At 44.6% G+C, this 20,531-nt stretch overlaps 1 protein-coding gene across 1 annotated transcript in view; it reads right to left on the bottom strand.

Moving 5' to 3' along the window:
- Positions 1-20,531, bottom strand: part of LOC126279060 (protein bark beetle) — a 313,877-nt gene that overhangs the window by 273,550 nt on the left and 19,796 nt on the right. The window lies entirely within an intron of this gene.

The following is a 20,531-nucleotide window of genomic DNA, read 5'->3' as shown; positions in this document are numbered from 1 at the left end:
TTTTTAAATTTCTAACCGAGAAGCCAAATACCAATTGTCATAGATGCAGCCTTAAAAATCCTTTAGTAATTATTTATTCCTCTCAGTGGTTGAATTTCCAAAAATGCTGAAACACATATCTTTTTATTTTCTGATCGAGAGACCAACTACATGTTTTCGTAGTTCTAGATTCAAAATTCCGTTAATAGTGACATACTTTCAAAAAGCCTTCCATCCCTTATTTCACTCCTTTAAGAGTGGAATTTCGGGCACCCCTTCTTAAACGACGCCTAGAGTATAAGATCCACACCGTTTCCCAACTTCAAGTCTATCCTTAGCAGTTTGGACTGGGCGATGATAGTAAGTCAGTGAATCAGTCTGGCCCTACTTCACCCCCTTAGGGGTTGAATTTCCAAAAATTTCATAACGAACACAGAAGCCACATATTAATTTTAAAAGATTTAGCTTTAAAAATGTTTTCGTAATGAAATACTTTCATAAGACGTTTCACCGCTATTTCATCCCCTTAGGGATTGAATTGCCAAAACAGTGACATATGTATGTTTTATTTCTAACAGAGAAGCCAAATACAAATTTTCATAGATTTAGCTACACAAATGTTTGTACTGTGTAATACTTCCGTAGAAACTTTCACTCGCCTGCCACCCCATAGGTGTTGAATTTCGTAAAACAGTGAAACATGTATTTTTTTATTTCTGAGAAGCCGAATTTAAATTTTCATAGTTAGCTTTAAAAATGCTTTCATAATAAAATATTTTCATCACCTTTTTCACCCCATTGGGGGTTCACCTTCCACAAACCACGTATTTTCTAATTTCTAACCCAGAGGTTAAATACCAATGTTCATAGTTGTTACTTTAAAAATAGTTGAGCAGTTCTTTAATAATAACGATATATTAAAAAAAAACCTTCATCCCTACCTGGAGCTAAATTTCCAAATATGTTGAAGCACATATTTGTTTATTTCTGGCCGCGAAATTAAATACCAATTTTCGTAGGTGTAGCTTCAAACTTTCCTGTCTAGCGACATTTTTCAGAAGAACACATCATCCCCTATTTCAACACCTTATGGTTGGAATTTCGAAAAATCTGTTATTAAACGGCGTCTACAGTATAGGATCCATACATTCTCCAAATTTCAAGTTCGTACCCTTAGCGGTTTGGGCCGGGCGATGATGAGTTAGTCATCGGTCAGGATACTGTCTTTCACATACAGAGAAGAGCAGCACCTGAGGATCACACATCAACAACTACAGAGTGAATCTGAAGTCCACTGCCATTTTGGTATAAGGGTTTCACTGTCCCCGGCGACTCGCTACAGTCTCTTAACTCTATACCAGTATTTCGTATGGTTTCTTACCTCACTTGCTTTGTACCGCGATTATTTAAAGAATCGAACTCCCATGTACAAAAAAATGATTTAATATGTTCAATTTTTTCCTTTATGCGAGAAAAAATTTAAGAAGGATTTGAAATTATTCTTAAAATTGGTTTGAAACCGCTAAGCGCTCTCATACTGACACTCTTGATGAATATATAAACTGGGTAATTTACGCTCCATTCTAAGCAATAGCTGCTTTTTACCAGTAACACTGTTTTACTTCGAAATCCTTCCGTGGAACTCGTGACAGGATAATACTCAATACAGAATAAATACACAATTCGGGCTGCAAACAAAAATAGAGGACACAGATATAACAAAGGCGTCGGTTACTATGTCTCCTTATTCCTCTTCATACTTATTCCTCGCATTTATGTCGTTAGATTGGAACGGGTCTTCTTTACTTCAACCCTAAAAAGTATTATAAAAGCTCAACAGGCCGGTCTTGCAAATATTTGGCGGCACATTACCATAGAAACCCGGTCATGTCCGGCTAAAGCCGGACACCTGACAACCCTAACCCGAACAACTTCTGACAGCTTGTCGGTGGAGTTCTGCTTCATCCTGTGTAAGAAGTAACTTGACCTTCGTTCGTGTTGATTTTGGTTTTTGAGACATTGAACGATTTTGTCTAGGTACCTGTGGTTGTGCCTTAACAGATAATTAAGGTTGTAAGCGACGGTGCAATCTTAACAACCTGGAATCCGAACAAGGTAGATTTCTTTTTTTACACGAATTAAAATTGTCACCGAGTAAAGTCTAGTCCTTCCCCATGAACCATGGACCTAGCCGTTGGTGGGGAGGTTTGCGTGCCTCAGCGATACAGAGGGCCGTATCGTACCGTAGGTGCAACCACAACAGAGGAGTATCTGTTGTGAGGCCAGACAAACGTGTGGTTCCTGAAGAGAGGCAGCAGCCTTTTCAGTAGTTGCAGGGGCAACAGTCTGGATGATTGACTGACATGGCCTTGCAACATTAACCAAATCGGCCTTGCTGTGCTGGTACTGCGAACAGCTTGAACAAGGGGAAACTACGGCCCTAATTTTTCCCGAGGGCATGCAGCTTTACTCTATGGAAAATCTAGTTAAGGAGTTTTGCTATTTGGGGAGCAAAATAACTGATGATGGTCGAAGTAGAGGGGATATAAAATGTAGACTGGCAATGGCGAGGAAAGCGTTTCTGAAGAAGAGAAATTTGTTAACATCGAGTATAGATTTAAATGCCAGGAAGTCGTTTCTGAAAGTATTTGTATGGAGTGTAGCCATGTATGGAAGTGAAACGTGGACGATAAATAGTTTGGACAAGAAGAGAATAGAAGCTTTCGAAATGTGGTGCTACAGAAGAATGCTGAAGATTAGATGGGTAGATCACATAACTAATGAGGAGGTGTTGAATAGAATTGGGGAGAAGAGGAGCTTGTGGCACAACTTGACTAGAAGAAGGGACCGGTTAGTACGACATGTTCTGAAGCATCAAGGTATCACAAATTTAGCATTGGAGGGCAGCGTGGAGGGTAAAAATCGTAGAGGGAGACCAAGAGATGAATACACTAAGCAGATTCAGAAGGATGTGGGTTGCAGTAAGTACTGGGAGATGGAGAAGCTTGCACAGGATAGGGTAGCATGGAGAGCTGCATCAAACCAGTCTCAGGACTGAAGACCACAACAACAACAACAACAACAACAACAACAACAAAGTCTAGTAAACGAGAAAAAAAATTTAAATAAAATGTTGGTCGGGCCCCAGGATTATTCTAAACATTCGTTCAGCCACAACCATCTATGATGCTTGGTGTGAAATACTGAATTTAAGGAGTGACATCTGTAAATGCATGGTAATCTCGATATAGAATGGTATTCTCTACGAACTGTTGTGAGTCAATTCCACTGCTGCTGTTGGAGGGAGACACGCCACTCCTGACGCTTTTACAGCGTTGGGTTTTCCGTTGACGACCGTTGCTGCTTGTACTACCGGGCAGGCCAGCTCGCGCACGCCCCCTCTACCTCTCCCTCCCCCTTCCCCCTTCCTCCACACCTGACGCCACGGCCGCACGCCCGGCAGTACAGGACAGGTATCCCAAGGTCACCGGAGCCAGGGCCCCTCCCCTGCGTTGCTCCGCCACATCTCGCCCCTCCACAACCACAGAACAACACAGCCCAACTGTTCCGCTGTTCCACAGTCGGATGCGAAACCAAGCTCTCCATGCTCTCCATGCTCTTTGAAAGCCGTACACGCTGTGCGCTCTGCTTGCATTCCGCAGTATTACATTTTTACATATTTTAAATCTATAAATATTGTGGTCTTCAGTCCGAAGCAGTATGAAGCAGATCTCGAAGCTACTCTACGCTGAGCACGCCTTTTCATCTCCGAATAACAACACCAACCTCTATCCTTTTAAACCTTCTGTGTTCATCTCCTGGTCTCCCTTTGTAATTTCACCTCTTCCCCCTACACTTCCCTCCAATTGGCTATTCCTTAAAGTGTATGAAAGTGTCCTATCAACCGGTCCCTACTTTTAGTCATGTTGTGCAAATTTCTCTTTTTCAGAAACGCTTTTCTTGTCATTACCAATCTATATTTTATATAATTTCCACTTCGGCCATCATCGGTCATTTTACTGCCCAAATAACATAATTAATTAACTACTTTTAGTGACTTGTGTCCTTGTTTAATTCCCCGAGCATCCTCTGATTTAATACTACATTTCATTAACCTTGTTTTGCTTTTGTTGATGTTCATCTCATAGCCTCCTTTCAAGACAAAGTCCACTCCGCGCAACCGATTTTCCAAGTCCTTTGCTGTCTCTGAAAGAATTGCAGTGTCATCGGCAAACCTCCAAGTTTTCTATTTCTTCTCCGTGAACTATCATCTGTATGTGAAAGTGTTAAGCTATGCTCTGTGTGCCAGACAATTACACTTCCAACAAAACTATAAGTAAATACACTAATCAAATAAACTAAACTTGCAATTTACTTAAAGAACACAGTAAAATACCCTGAAGAGCCAAAGAATCTGGTACACCTCTCAATTGACGTACAGGGCCCCGGTGAGCACGCAGAAATGCCGCAACAAGACGTAGCGTGGCCTAGACTAATGACTGAAGTAGTGCTGGAGGGAATTGACACCATGAATCCTGCAGGGCTGTCGTTAAATCCATAAGAGTAGGACGACGTGGAGGTCCCTTCTGAGCAGCACATTGCAAGGCATCCCAGATATGCTCAATAATGTTCATGTCTGGGGAGTTTGGCAGCGAGCGGAAGTGTTTAAACTTAGAAGAGTGTTCCTGGAGCCACACGGTAGCAGTTCTGCTCGTGTGGGTTGTCGTATTGTCCAGCTGGAATTGCCCAAGTCCGTCGGAATGCACAATGGACATGAATGGATGCAGCTGACCTGTCAAGAGTCGTATCTAGACGTATCAGTGGTCCCATATCATTCCAAGTGCTCACCTCTTACACCAATACAGAGCATCCCCCAGGTTGGACAGTTCTCTGCTGACATGCAGGGTCCATGGATTCATGAGGTTGTCTCCATACCCATACATGTCCATCCGCTCGATCCAGTTTGAAACGAGACTCGTCCGACCAGGCAACATGCTTCCAATCATCAACAGTCCAACGTCGGTGTTGACTGGCCGTTGCGAGGTGTAAGTATGGAATCGCGCGACCGCTACGGTCGCAGGTTCGAATCCTGCCTCGGGCATGGATGTGTGTGATGTCCTTAGGTTAGTTAGCTTTAAGTAGTTCCAAGTTCTAGGGGACTGATGACCTCAGCTGTTAAGTCCCATAGTGCTCAGAGCCCTTTGAACAATTTAGATGCCGTGTCCCATCGCTCGCGCTCCGACTACAACATCACGTTCAAACTCACTTAAATCTTGATAATCTGCCATTGTAGCAGCAGTAGCTGATCTAACAACTGCGCCAGACATTTATTGTCTTAGATAGGCGTTGTCAACCGCAGCGCCGTATTCTGCCTGTTTACATATCCCTGTATTTTAATAGGCAAGCCTATACCACTTTCCTTGGCGTTTCGATACGTAACGTGACTGGCACATACAAGCAAACGAACCTGATCACACTTCAGGTTAATATAATGTACATGTAACTGGTATGCACCTGAAGAAGGAAGCATGCTTTCGAAACGCCTCATATTTATTAAATATTAGTAATAAAGGTGACTGCAGCAGTTGAAATTATTTCATACAATTACAACACAGTCGTAGTCCTCAAGACATTCCATATAACTGGCACGAGAATTGGTAAGACTGTGTACCTGTTTTTACAAACTAAAGCTTTCACTTTTCAGTTTTTGGCTGCTGACGATCCATGGACAACTTTACTGCACCTGTTAAAGCAAATTGTACCGATATGCCTCTTGGTACAAGGCGTTTGTTACGCTTTGATGGAAAGGCTTATGGAACTAATGAAGTTGGAAACGACTGTTGTGTTGTGCAGCAAAGCGGGAGATCCGTGTTCAAATGTCTCTCGTTCCCTCTCTTTTATTTATTTATTTGTTTTTGTTTCACGAATTTATGAACTGTCCGTAAGGTCACTGACTTGTCTGTTCACCTCCTGTAGTCTTGGCAATTGTCATACTATGCATTGGTTACATAATATGAGTCATGTGGTAAGAATATATTACCGTAGCAAATAAATGTGATGAATAGTGAGAAAAGGCGAGATGCCGCATAGAGCCCTCACAGAAATAAAAACAACAAATAAATGGATGAGAACTCTGTTACAACGAAGGAATGCAAGTATAACCTTCCAAAACGGAACTCAGGAGGCATAACGTGAGGTACTTGCGTAGAAGAAATAGGAGGTACGTATGTCTATAGGTCCTTTCCTCACACGTCGCTGTTGCAAACGGACGTTACACCACGACACAGGCACAAATTTGAATACAACGAACAAGGTCAACGACTGACATGAGAGTTCATAATTTTATGAAAAAAAATATGGGTACGAGGGAGATGTGATCTCCCTCTCCCCGTCGCAATCCAACGCCGTAGTGACCATCTTTTTGTTCTTTGTTTTTTAAGGAACTTCCCCGGCGCCCAAAGAGAGTTGTGGGGGCAAAGTAGGCAGGGGTCGCAACCCGAGGCCTGGCCACGATATCCCGTTCACACCCTTCAGAAACCAATGAAAGCGTAGGGAGCGTGGAGCAGCGGTACAATAAACATCTTTTATTTATTTTTCTTTTCGTTCATTTCTTACTTTATTTTTTTATTTATTTAGTTAGTTTTGGCATTAATTCAAACGACAATATCAGAAAAACCGGGGTCACGCGAGGAAGAGGGTGTAGCAAGACGTTTGACTAAGAAGAACATTCCGATTACCAGTGAATATATCGGTTCTAAGTGTGGAATCAACTCTTCCCAGCTCTGTGGTGGGCTAAGGAAGACACTGCAGAGGAAACTGAAGAAAAATTGTCTGTATCCTGGATTGCGGCTCTGTGACAGAGCGTTTCTAGGCGCTTCAATCAGGAACAGCGCTGCTGTTGCTGCTGCTGCTACGGTAGCAGGTTCGAATCCTGCCTCGGGCATGGATGTGTGTGATGTCCTTAGGTTAGCTAGGTTTAAGTACTTCTAGGGGGCTGATGACCTCAGGTGTTAAGTCCAATAGTGCTTAGAGCCACTCACTTTTGGATTGCGGACAACTGCACGGAGGCGATCATTAAATGGTTCAAATGGCTCTAAGCTCTGTGGGACTTAACATCTGAGGGCATCAGTCCCCTACACTCAGAAATACTTAAACCTAACTAACCTAAGGACATCACACACACATTTATGCCCGAGGCAGGATTCGAACCTGCGATCGTATCAGCAGCGCTGTTCCGGATGGAAGTGCCTAGAACCTCTCGTCCACAGCGGCCGGCTGGCGTTCATTAAGGAACTGCCAAAAGTCAAGGACACATTTCTCGCCATCAGCAAACAAGTAGTGTGTTGCATGTCCACAAATCCACCTCACAGAGTTCTTTGATTACGGGAAGTATCCCGCGTCCGGAAAGAGGAGCAGTTGAGTAGGTATCTGATGAGTCGTACGGGTTATTACCACGAAGCCATGGTCACGTACGTTCGCTCGATGTTGCACATGTTGATCTTGGACCGTTCACTGTTTCTATTTTGCTTTTTTTTGTTTAAAGTTTAGTACACCTTAGTCCTGTTTTCATGCTTGATCCATGTTATAGGCGGGCTATCGAATGAGCCATCTGTGGGGGGTGGGGAGTTTCCCTTGTCAGTAACCAGGTGGAGCACAAGAGGCGGCTTGGTTTATTACTTCTCACAGCCGCCTCCAGGGTGCAGCACTGTCAGCTCGAAGCAGTGGCTGGACGCCTGGGATCCGAAACGAGAGCGCGGGTACCGCTAGGTGAGGCGGGGTGTCGTAGCGCAACCACGGGCCAGCCGCTGCCGCTGACTCGACGGTGAGTGCCCCAGTGTGCTGGCGGGCAGAAGAGTCGGGAAGTGCGCTCGGCTGGCGACCACCCCCGCAGGCAAGCGGCGGCAGGTGCCGTTAACGGCTCGCCACGCGCTTCCTGGGTTCAACTCACGCCGCGGCACGCAGATTTAAGAGTCCGGCCAAGAATAACAGCTTATGTCTTAGCGGTTATTATTTATTTCCTTTACAAACAGAATACAACCGTGCGAACAAATGTAACTCCTTTAGAGTAGGTGGTACGTGAGTGCCACCATTCCTCCTTGCTGTTTCATGCAGCATGAAGGTATTTTGTCGAACTACCCATCGTGCGTTTTGTTGTTGCCACAACGACCAAGAGAGGTCAGGAGTTGCATTGCTCCATGTAGTCCGTCTGTTGCGATTGTTATTTACCACGGCGTCCACAGTGTGCTACTGAATGTTTCCAAAATTGGAACAATAGCAAAATTATTCTCCTTCACAGGAAAGGGGATAGCAGAGCCGTAACTATGGAACTGTTACCTCCTATCCACATTGTAAACACATTCAATAAAATTATCACCAACCACACGAAAAAAAACAGTGGATTTCAATCAGGCAACTAAACAAGATGGCTGTACAAGTGGATACATCATAAAGGACTACTTGTAAGTCGCGAACGAAACTAAGGGATGAAACTATGAGTGTGTTTATACAGATAGCCCTTGATAAAAACGGCGTTGACTCGCCATCTTCTATTAGAGTCATCAGGATAGCACGATATTAAAAATTGGAATAAAGAACTTGAAAAGGACGTTCTATACCACTAAAACTATTCTCAGCAATCCTATTACAAGTTGTCAAAAATATAATCCAGTAAAAACGATAAGGAATACCTGTGAATGAAACGTATCTGTACAATCTTCGTTTTGCTGATGACGTTATACTGTTTACCTCTAGTGCAGATGAATTTCAGAAACAAATCTGTGGCGCTACGCCTGTGACGCCCAACACCAGACTGCGGTCTTCTTGGAAGCAGTAGACTTGAAGTGCTGTGAAGTCGGAGTTCTTGGCAGGGATCACTGAGGTAGAGACTGTCAGTCACTAGTGCCAAGAATAGACTTCTACAGTTATGAGGTAATTATGACTTTCATTTTCCCTGGGCTTTCTTGAGAATTGAACCGCTGTGTCCCTGAGAGCACTTTCCTGCAGATGGGTCACAATTGGAATTCTGCAAGCTACCTGACCCTCATCGAATGTGTCGATCGAGGTAAGATCTTTCGGGACACGGCAAGATCAACCAAGTCATTTAGTTGCTGTATACCAAAAGGCAAGAAAAGGCCGAGTGGACAACCAAATGGTTGATAGACACGTACAATTGAAAAACATACAGGAGCAACACAGGTGAGTATAGCTGAAGACTGTGATGGACTTTGTCCAGCAATGGAAACCAAATAGCTGAGGATCATATTATACACTGGCGGGACAAAACATGGCTTGCTGCTGTTGTGACCATAGAAGATTTTAATTTTTATCCTTGCTTTTGTGACCATAATAAGAGTCCCGGCTCCATAGGCAAACAGCCATCCGACATTAAGAAATAGTCTACCAGAACATAGGGACAAGATAAGCGGCGGAGGCTGCCAAGTATGGCTTGTTGGTCAAATAACTTAGTGTTTGATTTCCTGCCAGAGGAAGCAGCATGAATCAAACTTGCGCAATGGAAGCTGCAAACACCAGAGCGATAATACAGCAAGAGAGAGTGTCAGTCACACGCGGAAAAGACTTGTGTGGAACCAGATTAAGTTGCGTGCAGCTAGAAACAAAAGTGTCATGTGGAACCGAAGGCATTCTTGCGCAAGCCGACTAATTAGAAACGAGAATGTCGTGTGGAACCATAGGCGATCTTGTGCAATCCGATCACTTAGAAATGAAAGGGTCGTGTGCACCCAAGTACATGAGAAACGAAATAAAAGGCCAGGCAGAGGAATAGGTAGAAGCAGAGTTTCAGATGCAGATTCAGAGTCAGTGTCGGCAGTTTGGAGATTTCGCAGCTAGATGCCAGCGGGGCAGAGTAGGCCCATAGCACCCGATACAGCTGATAAAGACCAACTACGAGAAGACGGTGATAGACTCTGGTGGACACTCAGGAACTGCAGGTCAAGTAGGATTTTTAGAGTTTCACTGGAATAGTGTTGAACAGAGGCCGTCAGTCTTAGTCTCAATTACTTAGAGAGATTTCAGTGCTAACCAAGAACAAGTGATTGCTTTGTACTTGTTTTTTATTTGTACCGGCAAATAGCTTTGAAGTAGCAAGTCCAAATAAATAGACTGAATCTTACTAAGGGGTTTATGGTCCAACGCCTCACCTAAGTATATGTGAGAATAAACTTGATAGAAACTAACCAATCTTTTCTGCCTATTGCAATTCTGTAACCTATTTTCAGGGAACATATTTGCTTCAATCCAAGGAGATTCTCTCCCTCTCATCTGCGATAAAAAGGTTGACAGCAATTTATAGCTAACCCATTGTCGTTAACGTTCCGATTGCGCTAAGCAGTTCGCAATTACTTCATTCTGGTATAGTGAGGCTGTGCCGGGACGCGTGTTAGTCCACCTCTGGAACGCAATGCAGCAGAGACGCTGTGACGCACAGATTCGACATATCTTTCCGGAGGTATGTGGCACCAGACGTCTAAGCACAGGTCATACAATCCCCGTAAATTATGGGCAGGTGGTTTGTGAGATCAGATATAGTGCCCAGTAGCGTCCCAGAACGGTTCTGCCAAATTCACATCAGGCGTTTTTGATGATCAAGACATTATGGTGAGATCACTATTATGCTCCTCAAAGTACTATTCTGGCCTTGAGATACGGACAGTTGTCCTGCTGGAGGATGCCACTGCCGCCGGCGAAGACATCTGGTACGAAGGGGTACGGGTGCACCATATCAGTGTTCACGTAGTTCAAAGATACCATGCTGTCTTCGATAACTACCACACGCCTCACTTAAATCCAGGTGATGTATCTAGACACAACCATTGACCTGGTGTAACGAGAAACATGATTCATCATACCATGGACACGATTCCATTGATTAAAGGAATACTCTTGATGATTTCGTGCCCACTGCAATTGTGACTGACGATCTCGTTGAGACAGCATGGAAACACATACGGGTCGCTGCGGCGGAGCCATATGTTCAACTATGTGCTTCGGAACGCTTGTGTCTTCACCTCATTGTAATCTCTAGACAGATCTGCCGCAGATTGTTCCCTATCCTGCTTTACAGGGCGTGAAAGCCTCCGACGTCCACGGTCTGTGATGTGACGTAGGCGTTCATCATCTTGTCACCTCTCGTGGTTTCGCCGCCGTTCAACCACTTCCCACAGATGCTCACGGCAGTAGCAAGCCAACAGCAGACCAGCTTCGTTCCCGAGATGCTCCCTCCTAGGCGTTGGGTCATAAAAAAACTGCTCTTTGTCGAAGCTATTTGTGTCACTGGATTAGCACATTTGCAACTGGTACCATTTTTTTCTTCTCCGCTTATATACCTTTGAGCGGAAGTCCATGAATAGGTCATTGGCCACGACGAGTGGGTTGTCAGGGAGGGGGAACTGGAACAAAGTCCGTCCTATCCAGTATTGAACCCAGGACCTCTAGGGCTGGAGTCGAGCACTCTACCTGCTAGACCACCACGGCTGCGTTCATTCACAGTGACCACCTGTCAAAAGCCTAAATAACATCCTTTTGCAGTGCGGATCACTGCGAGACGCGCAAAAAGAGATTCAGATATGTTCTGGAAAGTACCTACAGGGATGTGCAGCCATGCCGATTCCAAAGCCATTGCCAGCTGAGCTAGGTTTCTCGGTTGAGGATCAATGGCGCGAACAGCCCGATCGAGGTGCTCCCACAGATTCTCGATTAGGTTTAAATCTGGGGGGAGTCTAGTGGTCAGTGGAGTACGCTTAACTCATCCTGGCGGTCTGCATACCGCACGTGTACCTTGCAAGATGTGTGACACGTTCCACTGTCTTGCTGAGAGATGCCATCTTGCCGAGGAAACAGTCTGGAACTGCGCGACCACTACGGTCACAGGTTCGAATCCTGCCTCGGGCATTGATGTGTGTGATGTTCTTAGGTTAGTTAGGTTTAAGTAGTTCTAAGTTCTAGGGGACTGATGATCTCAGATGTTAAGTCTTATAGTGCTCAGAGCCATTTGAAACTTTTTTTTTTTTTTTTTGCTGAGCAAAAACAAACTGCATGTAGGGCTGAACATGGTTCCCAAGGAATGATGCATACTTGCGTTGACCCATTGTGCCTTCCGGAATGACGAGATCACCGAGAACATACCGCAAAAAACACTGGACAGACCATAATGCCCTCTCCTACGTGTGGATCTTTCCGACGATTGTCGCAGGGTGTTTGCTTCATACGTGTCGGGCATTGTCCCATGGAGCATTAAACGTGATTCATCTGAAAACACCACCTGTCGCCATTCTGTGGATGTCCAGTTGCGTTATTCGCATAGAAAATTCTGACCTTCGTGAATGAACCAGGTGCCTGCTGCGGAGGCCCACACACAGCAACGTTCACTGAACCATCGTTCAGGGCACACTGTTCCTAGTCACTTGGTTCATCTGGATAGTGAGTTTCTCAACAGTTGCACATCCATTCGCCCGTACACATCTCCGCATCCGTCGTTCATTCTTGTCATCTACAGTCCATGGTGCACCACAGTTGGCCTTGGTTCCTGGCTTTGGGTAGCGCTGTTTTGCCATACACTGCATACTTTAAAAGCCAACGGCCTTGCCGCAGTGGTAACACCGCTTCCCGTCAGATCACCGAAGTTAAGCGCTATCGGCCTGCACCCTCACTTGGATGGGTGTTGGCCAGCGGGGTGCACTCAGCCCTTGTGAGGCAAACTGAGGAGCTACTTGATTGAGAAATAACTTCTCTGGTCTCGGAAACTGACATACGGCCGGGAGAGAGTTGTGCTGACCACATGCGCCTCCATATCCGCATCCAGTGACGCCTGTGGGTGAGGTTGACACGGCGGCCGGTCGGTACCGTTGAACCTTCATGGCCTCTTCGGGAAGAATTTAGTTTTAGTGTACTTTAACCACGGTGGCATGCGCTCAGTTTACAAACCTAGCCATATCAGAAATGCTTCCACCCTTGACCCGAAACACAATAATCATGCCCTTTTGGATGTTAGATAAAACACCCCGTCTCCGCTTACAACGACTACAATGTCGGCTGTGTGCCCTCCCTCCCCCAGATAGGCTTTATATATCTCCCACTGCCAGTGCTGGCACCTGCCGTCTGCTAGTGGTTACTATACGTCGACGTCGAACGTAGGTGGTGGTCACGTTAATGTGACTGAATCGTGCACTTTCCTTACCGAGACACAACAACAACGTGTTTCTTGTCAACGTCGCTTCTGTCGGCAGGTGTCCCAATTTGCGGCCAGAACAGTCCCTGCAGTGATTGCCCAATCGCCTTTTCTCTGCTTACGTAGCGTTTCAGCAGTGGACGACGCTTAGAGGCAGTTCTTGCCTTATCGAGTCAAGGGCACGGACGCGGGGAAAGCAACTATGGTACAATTAGAGTGGTGGAGATGTCAGCCAGTCACGATAACGCGGAACAACGCGGAAGTAGCGAGGCCGAAGCTGATGACGTGCATTCTGCGCTTGGGAAAGGTGTAGTCAGCAGAACCCGCTGCAACGGTTTGCCCAGTAGCGCTTCAGGAGGGGGTCTTGCAGGGAAGCCGGTAACGAGTGGCACCCAACCAAAGGTCCAATCCGTTACACGGTTATTACTACCCTTCAACACTCAAATTAATGTGGTTTAAACAAGTACGAGTAAAAATAAAAATGGATAAAATGGAACCCCAATTATAACGAGATAATAACATCCAAGGAATCTAATTTCTTTACCGGTTTCTGGCAGTTAGTGCCCTTCTTCAGTAGGTTATACATATCACATTAATTGCGAGTGTCAACCATATGATGCATACAGCAAAAAGGCATGCTCATGTGGTTTACAGCGTCTGCTTCAAATGGCTCTGAGCATTATGGGACTTAACATCTGAGGTTATCAGTCCCCTAGAACTTAGAACTACTTAAACCTAACTGACCTAAGAACATCACACACATCCATGCCCGAGACAGGATTCGAACCTGCGACCGTACCGGTCGCGCGGTTCCAGACTGAAGCGCCTAGAATCGCTGGCTACAGTGTCTGTACAAAATTAGTGTAAACAAGCGAAACAAAAAGTGCAGACATCATATAAGAACAGTAGGTAATCAGCTAATTAGCTACTGTTCTGGCATGTCTGCACTTGTTGTTTCGCTTGTTTATACTAATTTTGTACAGGGACTGTGAACGGCATGACCACGGCATGCATCTTGTGGTTGACACTCGCGAATAATACCTTCTGGAGAAGGGCACTAAGAGCTTGAAACCGGTAAAGAAAGATTTCCTGTATGCAACATGTAGCTTTTTATCTCGTTATATACGACTACTGTTGCTGAGGATGGATGAAATATTAAACAACCCAAATTAATAACTCGCCCCTCTCTCTATTCTCAGTTAACCAAGCACGAACAATATGCGTTAGCCGGAATGAGATTTTCACTCTGCAGCGGAGTGTGCGCTGATATGAAACTTCCTGGCAGATTAAAACTGTGTGCCCGACCGAGACTCGATCTCGGGATCCTTGCCTTTCGCGGACAAGTGCTCTACCAACTGAGCTACCGTAGCACGACTCACGCCCGGTACTCACAGCTTTACTTCTCCTCGCAGGAGCGCTTCTGTAAAGTTTGGAAGGTAGGAGACGAGGTACTGGCAGAAGTACAGCTGTGAGTACCGGGCGTGAGTCGTGCTTCGGTAGCTCAGTTGGTAGAGCTCTTGCCCGCGAAAGGCAAAGGTCCTGAGTTCGAGTCTCGGTCGGGCACACAGTTTTAATCTGCCAGGAAGTTTCAATATGCGTTAGGTTCCTGGCTCCAACTCTTGAACAATCTGAATGTAAAGCGGTGCTTTTTTTTATTCATTCACGTAACGAATACTTTTTAAGCAAACTGTTCCTCACGGCAACAGTAAAAAGCCTTTTTCAGGTTACATGAATGGTAGTTACTGGCACAAGAGACACACGTAAATATAGACAATCTTGTTGCTGCTCTGCTGTTGGGTTCATTAGAAAAGCTGATACACTCTACCAAAGCACGAAGAAGTTTTCCGTCGTCACAGGGGGACTCCTGTCGCTTGTGAATGGAGAAGATATCGATCCATCAAATTGCCCCTTATCGTACGACGTGCCAGGCACAGCAAAAGCTAATATCTATACCCACGTCCAAACTCCGCAAGCCAGCGGAGGGTACTTCTGGTACCATTAACGACTGGCGTGTCGGAAAATGATTTTCTAAGCTTCGCAACACATCAAATTTCTCTAATTTCGCGAGATGTATGGGGAAAGGTGTAATATGTTGCCATACTCTTCTTGGAATTAACCTCTCCAAATCAAAATGTTCAAATGTGTGTGACATCTTATGGGACTTAACTGCTAAGTCCCTTAACGGCTAATCCCGCGCGGCTAACCTCTCCCAAACCTTGTACTTGTCACCGGAATTAAAGGCGACGTATATTTGCTATGGTAAACAGTTCGCGCCATTTTATTTACCTGTTTGAATTTTTCGCAAGTACAATGACTGTACACCCAGTTTCATTGCTCTTTATCTAGTTTTGTTAGGAGCAGGTAACTATCAAATGAGTTGATGTATCCATACATCCACGAACCTACTTCATTTGCTAGTATTCGCTTTATTTATTTATATATGTCTCTAAGCTGGTCGTAGGTTGTGTTCCAAAAATGAACAGTATAGAGACAGAAGTGATGACACTTTCTGCAGGACTTGACCATCATTTTGCAGGACAATGCTGAAGCACGTACAGTGCAAGCTGTTACTGATTTGTTTGACTGATGGGGCAGCTAAGTGCTATACCACCTACTGCACTCCCCTGACTTAAGCCCTCGTCAGTTCAACTCGATTTCTAAATTGAAGGAAACACTTCACGGCATTTGCTTCAGAACTGCGACAAATTTGTCGGGCAATCGACCGCGCCGCTCGAACTGTCATCACAATTGGCACTGCTAAGATTGTCCTACGACTTCAACGTAGCTGGCAACACAATGCTTGTGACTACTTTGAAGGTCAGTAAAAATTTGAAACACTTATCTATTTTGTACGAACTGTAAATAAATTGTTGCCACTATTAAAGTTGCAACCCTCGTAATTGCATTCGAAGTTTCGACTGCATCTACCTGTGTAACTCGAAAAAATCGGCCTTTTGTTAGTAGGTCTCGCCCTCCGAATGTTCCGTACAGACTTCATTATATATACACACTGTTCGTCCATTCCGGGAGTCGAGAATCTCTATGATTTTTTGCCTGTCTCGACATTGATACTGGCAGGATATCTGTCTTAGATAATGCTTAGACTTCAATCTTCAAGTCGGATAACAGACAGAGAAAGAAATATTTTTATGTGATCTAATCAAAAAATTAACATTTTTTTTATTTTTCATTTACTTGAGCTATGAAACCTTGCTTGTTGGCAAATTTCATGATTCTAGGTCAACGGGAAGTATCTTATGGTTTTTGATGAGTGAGTTTACGAGTGTCAAAATACATGACTTAAATGACCGTATGTTTTGATTGCATTGACTTAAAAGCTCTGCTTTTTAGACCGCCAAGGGACCGCAGACCTCAATATGTAACATAAATTTCAATTTCACACCTCTATTCGTTACTGAGGAAAGGATTTTTAACAACCGGACAGACAAACAAAGTGATCCTACGAGGTTCCGCTTTTACTGATTGAGGCACGGAACCTTGCAACAGAGGCAAATTCCTTGAGCCGGTAGCCCTGTTTTACATTTTGTCTGACGCTGCAGAGGTAAACAATATGGAAACTCGCAGAACATAACTAACGCCAAACGTGGCCCTGCAAGAGTCGTACCGTGCGCTAAGTGCGTGGCATGACGAAAGGTGGGGAACGGAGAGCCAAGGAGGCTGAACTCGTCTCATGGCATGACGTCACCACCAGGTTCGCGCAGCGCTGCAAGGCCTTTCTGCTGCGGCGAGCTGTTTTCCGGCACTGCTCGTTACCTGCCACCTACGCATACTCCGCCAGTTCTGCTTACAGAACGCGGAAGTTCACAATGGCTATTGGATTTCTGCTCTGTTCAATAGTCTCCAAATGCATCAGGTTCGCTGGTTATCCGTAGTTTATCGACTAGAGAACTTGATTTAAGTAAGGCAGTTTACATCTGGTTCAAAATGGCTCTGAGCACTATGGGACTTAACATCTGAGGTTATCAGTCCCCTAGAACTTAGAACTACTTAAACCTAACTAACCTAAGGACATCACACACATTCAAGACCGAGGCAGGATTCGAACCTGCGACCGTAGCAGTCGCTCGGTTCCAGACTGCAGCGCCTAGAACCGTTCGGCCACTTCGGCTGGCTTTGGTTGCTTGCTTTGACCTTTTACCAGCAGTGAATATAAGTCCTTACACAACACTGGGGAAAGGCCGTATAACGTGATGAAAAATACGTAGCAAAATAGTACATGTAAAAGAAATGTTGATTGATATTGTCTCCAAATTCTAACTCTTAACGATAAATATGTTCTGAGGCTAAAATAGTGGGACATTATTTATTGAAAGATCCTCGTACTATTATTTTCTCAGGCGCAATCAATTTTTTAAAAAAGTTACGTTAACAGTGTGCAGAAAAGTTATAGACACCAGTTTTTGAAAAGTTTCCAATTTCTTAGCTGTAGTTTATTAATCGTCACCTCAACAAAGTGTATAGCCTAAATTAATTTTCTGTGTCATATCCACAACAAAATCGCATAGTAAGTGGTTCCAAAACGAAATTTTCACTCTGCAGCAGGAGTGTGCACTGATATGAAACTTTTTGGCAGTCTAAGACGGTTTTCTCGACCGAAACTCGAACTCAGGAACTTTGGCTTTCACGGGCGACTCACGGGTAACGACATATCGTCGCAGCCTGGAAGGTGTAAGACGAGGTAAAGCTGTAAGGACGGGGCGTGAGTCGTGCTTGGGTAGCTCAGTTGGTAGAGCACTTACATGCGAAATGCAAAGTCCCGAGCTCGAGTCTCGGTCCTAAGACGCAGCTGCCGTCAACAGACTAAAAACTGATTTGAGAAATGGACTATAAAATGACATCATGCAAAAATGTCTACATATTGACATCAAAAGGTAGGATTATTTCATTTGGAAAAAAAAAAATTACCCGTTCCTACAGATCCGCGCTCCGAAAATCTATGAATACGTTACTTGGTTCCTTCCCGTCCCATCCGTGGATAAGACGTTACTTGGTTCCTTCCCGTTCCATCCGTGGATAGGTCGCTGGAGGCCTCTTGAACACCTGTTAAAAAGCTGCTAATTTTCAAATTTTAAGTGCGTGATTTCTGTGGGTTAAGACTGAAAGGGCTGATGTGTTTCTATAGTTTCTGCCTAAGAGACGATTCTTTAAGTTTAGTAAACATGCGGTATGTACGGCGTTAAGGTTTTTCTCATAAATCCTTTCCCCATTAAAAGAAGCACGTGGCCATTCGCAACGCCCTTCTTTGTATTCTCACGGTGCCTTCTGTTAGACTACCTAATATAGGTCCCATACAAAGCCGTGTAAGTGTTTTGTATGCAATCCCTTTTGTATATAAATTGCAATTTCTCACTATCCTACCGATGAATGTCAGACTACTATTTGCTTTACCTAAAACTGTTCCTGTATAGTTGATCCGATTCATCACTCCAATCATGTTTGCCGCAAGTATAGTATCTGATCAAAAATATCCTAATACGTATTAATTGGGCGTGTCCACCGTTTGCGTTTATGACAGCAAAGAGTTGCTTGGTAGACTTACACTGGGGCGTCTAAATATCTGTGAAGTGACAGCAGCCCATTCTTTCTCAAGAGCGGAAATTACAAAAGGTAGTAATGTTAGACGCGATGGACAGCAGCGAAGTCAGTGTTATGAGCCGGCCGCTGTGGCCGAGCGGTTCTAGGCGCTTCAGTCCGGAACCGCGCTGCTGCTACGGTCGCAGGTTCGAATCCTGCCTCGGTCATGGATGTGTGTGATGTCCTTAGGTTACTTAATTTTAAGTAGTTCTAAGTTTTAGGGGACTGATGACCTCAGATGTTTAAGTCCCATAGTGCTTAGAGCCATTTGAACTGTTACAACGTTCTGATGGCCCCCAAGGTTTGTTACGTTGGGTTCAGCTTTGAGACTTTGGACAGATCAGACCATTTCAGGATGTTACGGTCCGCAAACCACTGCCTCACAGACGCTGCTTTATGACAGGGTGCGTTGTCAACCTGATATGAACAATCATCGTCTCCGAACTGTTCCTCTAATATATGCAGTACACAGTGCTGTGAAATGTATTCAAATCTTTCCACATTTAGTGTTTTCTTAAGCGCAGTAAAGGGATCGTACGCTACACACGAAAAACACCCTTATACCGTAGCACCAGCTCCTCGGTATTTAACATGATGGCATGTAATTTTCTCCGCGCATTCGTCAAACCCAAACCCTCCCATTGAATTGCCACAGGACAAAGCATCATTCATCACTCCAATTCACTCGTTGCCAGCCATGCACTCTCCAGTGGCGTGGCTGTTTACATCACCTACTGAAACCATTCCTTTTAAATAACTATGTTACGCTAGCAGGAGTACCGGTAGCACTTTGGACCTCTCGAGTGATTCTTTCCGCTGGCCTCGTGCAATATTTTCCAGTCACCCTGCATAACACTCAACGGTATGTCAGTACAAGAGATCTGCCTGGCCTTGCTTCATCTGTGGTTGTTCCCTCGCGTTTCAACTTCATAATCACATTACCAGAAATCGACTTGGGCTAGAAGGGTTGAAAAGCCCCCGATGGATTTGTTAGTCAGGTGACATCCAATGACTAGGTCACATTCGCAGTCACTGACCGATCCATTCTGCTGTTAGTACTGCTCTACTTACAACACAGTACTTCCTGCCTCCTTTTACGCTGGCACGTCGGAGACTAGTGACATCTAGTGGCCAAATTACATAGTGGTGACATGGTATCAGATACTGATTTTGTGTGGTGACTGCGTGGCTAGCTAGCTATAACATATTAATCAGGTAGTGAAACGCTACTACACTCTTACGCTTCCTGATGTGCACAACTGTAGCTTTGTCTACATTATGAGTAAGTTGCTAATTTTTGCACCAGGCTGATAATTTATTGAGATTTTACTTCATATTACTGTAAAGTTTATCGGATTAAATATCGACACATATATAACTGCATTATCTGCGAAAAGCCTGAGGTACAAGTAAGTCAGTAGCAGCGTTGCAATCCTCCTTCACACTCCCCTGGGGCAAACAGTAGATATTACTTAAGTGTGTGTGAATGACTCTCCATAAAGGGTAATAGTCTGCGCCTTGCCTGTTAGGAAATTTTGGATCCAGTGCAAACCGAATAAGAGACCCCATATCTTTAGTAGGTGTCGATATGAAACTTAATGAAAAGCAATTCCAAGTCTAGACCTAAAGTTAAATTGCTATTTCCGCACATGTTTTCGTTTGTAAAGAGAGAAGAACATGACGTCAAGCACACGGAAGGTACTAGTTTTACTGGTGTCTTCATGGCGCCTAGGTGGGTTAGTGGAGGACGTGCGCTGACACGTGCGCGAAC

This window comes from Schistocerca gregaria, chromosome 6 (genome assembly GCF_023897955.1).
Source record: "Schistocerca gregaria isolate iqSchGreg1 chromosome 6, iqSchGreg1.2, whole genome shotgun sequence".
Lineage (NCBI taxonomy): Eukaryota > Metazoa > Arthropoda > Insecta > Orthoptera > Acrididae > Schistocerca > Schistocerca gregaria.
The sequence above is the reverse complement of the archived record's forward strand: the minus strand, read 5'-3'. Positions and strand labels throughout refer to the sequence as shown.